Raw genomic sequence first — 4,966 nt, 5'->3', positions numbered from 1 at the left:
GGGTTAAGGTTAGGTATAAAAACAGATTGTATGACTTTGTGGCTGTGTCAGCTACTAACTTGCGCCTCTTAAGGGGAATGTAATCTAGATTACAATTCTGAGTTTTGGTAATAAAAAAATTACAGTACTGATTACAAATTTGGACAGGTAACTAGTAACTGTAACAGATTACATTTAGAAAGTAACCTACCCAACCCTGTATTGACTGTAGTGTTTTTGCGGACTTTACTGTAGTATTCTATAGTGTTTACTGTAGTGTTTGTAAAAATGACTGTAGTATACCCTAGTATTTACTGTAGTGTTTTGCGGACATGACTCGTATTCTGCAGTATTTAGTGTAGTGTTTGTTGCGGACATGACTGTAGTATACTATGGTATTCACTAGGGCGGTATCCAGATTTTCAYATTGCCATACTGGGATTTACAATATTACCAAATTAGTACACAAGGGGAAGCCAAAAAAACCTGCAAAAAAGTCCATTGGGTGTCTATTACGAGAATGCTAACAAAATTAGCACAAGTAATAGCGAATGTCCATGGAGGCTGCTAGTTAAATATGCTAATGAGCGCAAACGAAAATAAACAAAACAGGCAATCCAGCTAATAAAGTTATAGGTATACAGCAGTATATGAGTATGGGCTCATGGTAATGGCTGTAATGGAATAAATGGAACAGAGTCAAACGTGGTTTCCATATCTTTGATGTGTWTGATACCGTTCCATTAATTCCATTCCAGCCAGTACAATAACCCGTACTCCTATAGCTCCTCCTACCAGCCTCCACTTATATATAGGTAGGAGCTACAGTTGAAGTCGGGAGTTTACAAACACTTAGGTTGGAGTCATTAAAACTCGTTTTTCAACGACTCCACAMATTTYTTGTTAACAAACTATAGTTTTGGCAAGTCGGTTAGGACATCTACTTTGTGCATGACACAAGTCATTTTTCCAACAATTGTTTATATACAGATTATTTCACTTATAATTCACTGTATCACAATTCCAGTGGGTCAGAAGTTTACATACACTGAGTTGACTGTGCCATTAAACAGCTTGGAAAATTCCAGAAAATGAATGTCAGGGCTTTAGAAGCTTCTGATCGGCTAATTGACATCATTTGAGTCAATTGAGGTGTACCTGTGGATGTATTTCAAGGCCTACCTTCAAACTCAGTGCCTCTTTGCTTGACATCATGGGAAAATCAAAAGAAATCAGCCAAGACCTCAGAAAACAATTGTAGACCTCCACAAGTCTGGTTCATCCTTGGGAGCATCTTCGAAACGCCTGAAGGTACCAAGTTACATTTACATTTAAGTCATTTAGCAGACGCTCTTATCCAGAGCGACTTACAAGTTGGTGCATTCACCTTATGATATCCAGTGGAACAACCACTTTACAATAGTGCATCTAACTCTTTTATGGGGGGGGGTTTAGAAGGATTACTTTATCCTATCCTAGGTATTCCTTAAAGAGGTGGGGTTCAGGTGTTTCCGGAAGGTGGTGATTGACTCCGCTGACCTGGCGTCGTGGGGGAGTTGTTCCACCATTGGGGGTGCCAGAGCAGCGAACAGTTTTGACTGGGCTGAGCGCGGAGCTGTACTTCCTCAGAGGTAGGGAGGCGAGCAGGCCAGAGGTGGATGAACGCAGTGCCCTTGTTTGGGTGTAGGGCCTGATCAGAGCCTGAAGGTACGGAGGTGCCGTTCCCCTCACAGCTCCGTAGGCAAGCACCATGGTCTTGTAGCGGATGCGAGCTTCAACTGGAAGCCAGTGGAGAGAGCGGAGGAGCGGGGTGACGTGAGAGAACTTGGGAAGGTTGAACACCAGACGGGCTGCGGCGTTCTGGATGAGTTGTAGGGGTTTAAATGGCACAGGCAGGGAGCCCAGCCAACAGCGAGTTGCAGTAATCCAGACGGGAGATGACAAGTGCCTGGATTAGGACCTGCGCCGCTTCCTGTGTGAGGCAGGGTCGTACTCTGCGAATGTTGTAGAGCATGAACCTACAGGAACGGGTCACCGCCTTGATGTTAGTTGAGAACGACAGGGTGTTGTCCAGGATCACGTCAAGGTTCTTAGCACTCTGGCAGGAGGACAAGTTCATCTGTACAAAGAATATTACGCAAGTATAAACACCATGGGACCAACGCAGCCGTCATACCGCTCAGGAAGGAGACGCGTTCTGTCTCCTAGAGATGAATGTATTTAGTGCGAAAAGTCCAAATCAATCCCTGAACAACAGCAAGGACCTTGTGAAGATGCTGGAGGGAACAGGTACAAAAGTATCTATATCCACAGTAAAACGAGTCCTATATCGATATAACGTGAAAGGCCGCTCAGCAAGGAAGAAGCCACTGCTCCAAACCGCCATATAAAAGCCAGACTACGGTTTGCAACTGCAGATGGGGACAAAGATTGTACTTTTGGAGAAATGTCCTCTGGTCTGATGAAACAGAAAAATAACTGTTTGGCCATAATGACCATCGTTATGTTTGGAGGAAAAGGGGGAGGCTTGCAAGCTGAAGAACACCATCCCAACGTGAAGCACGGAGGTGGCAGCATCATGTTGTGGGGTGCTTTGCTGCAGGAGGGACTGGTGCACTTCACAAACTAGATGGCATCATGAGGTAGGAAAATTATGTGGATATATTGAAGCAACATCTCAAGACATCAGTCAGGAAGTTGAAGCTTGGTCGCAAATGGGTCTTCCAAATGGACAGTGACCCCAAGCATACTTCCAAAGTTGTGGCAAAAATGACTTAAGGACAACAAAGTCAAGGTATTGGAGTGGCCATCACAATGCCCTGACCTCAATCCTATAGAACATTTATGGGCAGAACTGAAAAAGTGTGTGCGAGCAAGGAGGCCTACAAACCTGACTCAGTTACACCAGCTCTGTCAGGAGGAATGGGCCAACATTTACCCAACTTATTGTGGGAAGCTTGTGGAAGGCTACCTCACACGTTTGACCCAAGTTAAACAATTTAAAGGCAATGCAACCAAATACTAATTGAGCGTATGTAAACTTCTGACCCACTGGGAATGTGATGAAAGAAATAAAAGCTGAAATAAATAATTCTCTCTACTATTATTCTGACATTTCACATTCTTAAAATAAAGTGGTGATCCTAACTGGGAAGACAGGGAATTTGTACGAGGATTAAATGTCAGGAATTGTGAAAAACTGAGTTTAAATGTATTTGGCTAAGGTGTACGTAAACTTCCGACCTCAACTGTACCTAATGTCATTTTTTTGGTGAGTTTGGACATTTTACAAGTGAATGTGAACGAGAGAGATTGTGCAAATGAACTAAGTTTTGAGCATTCTTGTCTGAAGGAAGAACAGTACTGGCGCTCCAGCAGCATGTCTACATGCTGTGTCTGTAACTGGCCTACCTCCTCTGGTTGGAGAAGAGGGGGGAGGAGCAGCCTGGCCAAGAAAGGAAAGGAGGAGAGGTGAAAAAACGCAAGGAAATCAAGGTAGCAGTGGGAGCTGTACTAAAAACKAATTCATCCAAAGGGCTTTGACTTCTCAAACAAAGCAGGAAGATAATACAGTATGAKGCCCTGCCACCTTATTAATTCAGCCACTTACATAGATAGCAAGTTAATCTTACGGCTTGTGTTAATGCAGAATTCTGCATTTTTCACGCATAATTTTTTTTTTATGCAGAAGAAATATCTTGTTGCGTTTTGTAAACGCAGATCTTAAATGCTTATTATTGTAATTTCTGCTTGGCATCAGACTCTAAACTTGGCTCTGACTGATGTAGCTACTTTTCTCCTGTACTTTTCTTAGTGTTGCCAGCCTACTTTTCTCAGGTAAAATGCAAGACTAACTTTAAGCTAAACATTAGATAATGCAGCTGGCTACATTGTTTCTATTATTGGCCTAAACATTAGATATATGATGACCATACATGCATCGTTTTTGGAAATAAATACCTTGTGCTGTGCTTTTTCATTKTAAGCCTTTTTACGTGTGTGGCTGCTAGAAAAATTCTGTTGCCMTTCTGTTGTCACCTGATGAAAAYGAAGCTATTTTCTGCCGAATGTGTTGCACTAATGTATTTTCTGTGAAGGAAAACTGTATATTCCTGATCACTCTATTGAAGTGAAAATACACTGTTGACTTTCAATATAAAATGCGACCCCTGTCAATACACACAAACAAACAGTTGACTGGCTCAACTGTTCTGGGGAACTATGTAAGCTTCATAATGTAAAATAATGTGACAGGTGAAATGGTGAAATGAAGAACGCAATCTGCTTTATCTCCTAACGCATTGCACATGTTGACTGGAGGTATTTACTTAAATGTGCTACAAATATTTAAGTGTTTTTGCAGACTTTACCACAGTAACTGTAGAACTAAGAAAAKATATAGCCCTGGGTTCACTCCAGACCTGACTGCCCTTGACCAGCACAAAAACATCCTGTGGCGGACTGCAATAGCATCRAATAGTCCCCRCGATTTGCAACTGTTCAGGGAAGTCAGGAACCAATACATACAGTCAGTCAGGAAAGCAAAGGCTAGCTTTTTCAAACAGAAATTTGCATCCTGTAGCTCTAACTCCAAAAAGTTTTGGGACACTGTAAAGTCCATGGAGAACAAGAGCACCTCCTCCCAGCTGCCCACTGCACTGAGGCTAGACGACACGGTCACCACCGATAAATCCATGATAATCGAAAATTTCAATAAGCATTTCTCTACTGCTGGTCATGCTTTCCTCCTGGCTACCCCAACCCTGGCCAACAGCTCCGCACCCCTCGCAGCTACTTGCCCTAGCTTCCCCAGCTTCTCCTTCACCCAAATTCTGAAAGAGCTGCAAAACCTGGACCCGTACAAATCAGCTGGGCTATACAATCTGGACCCTCTCTTTCTAAAATTATCTGCCGCCATTGTTGCAACCCCTATTACCAGTCTGTTCAACCTCTCTTTCGTATCGTCCGAGATCCCTAAAGATTGGAA

The sequence above is a fragment of the Salvelinus sp. IW2-2015 genome, unplaced genomic scaffold, assembly GCF_002910315.2.
Source record: "Salvelinus sp. IW2-2015 unplaced genomic scaffold, ASM291031v2 Un_scaffold2383, whole genome shotgun sequence".
Classification (NCBI taxonomy): Eukaryota; Metazoa; Chordata; class Actinopteri; order Salmoniformes; family Salmonidae; genus Salvelinus; species Salvelinus sp. IW2-2015.
This window is presented reverse-complemented; position numbering follows the sequence as displayed.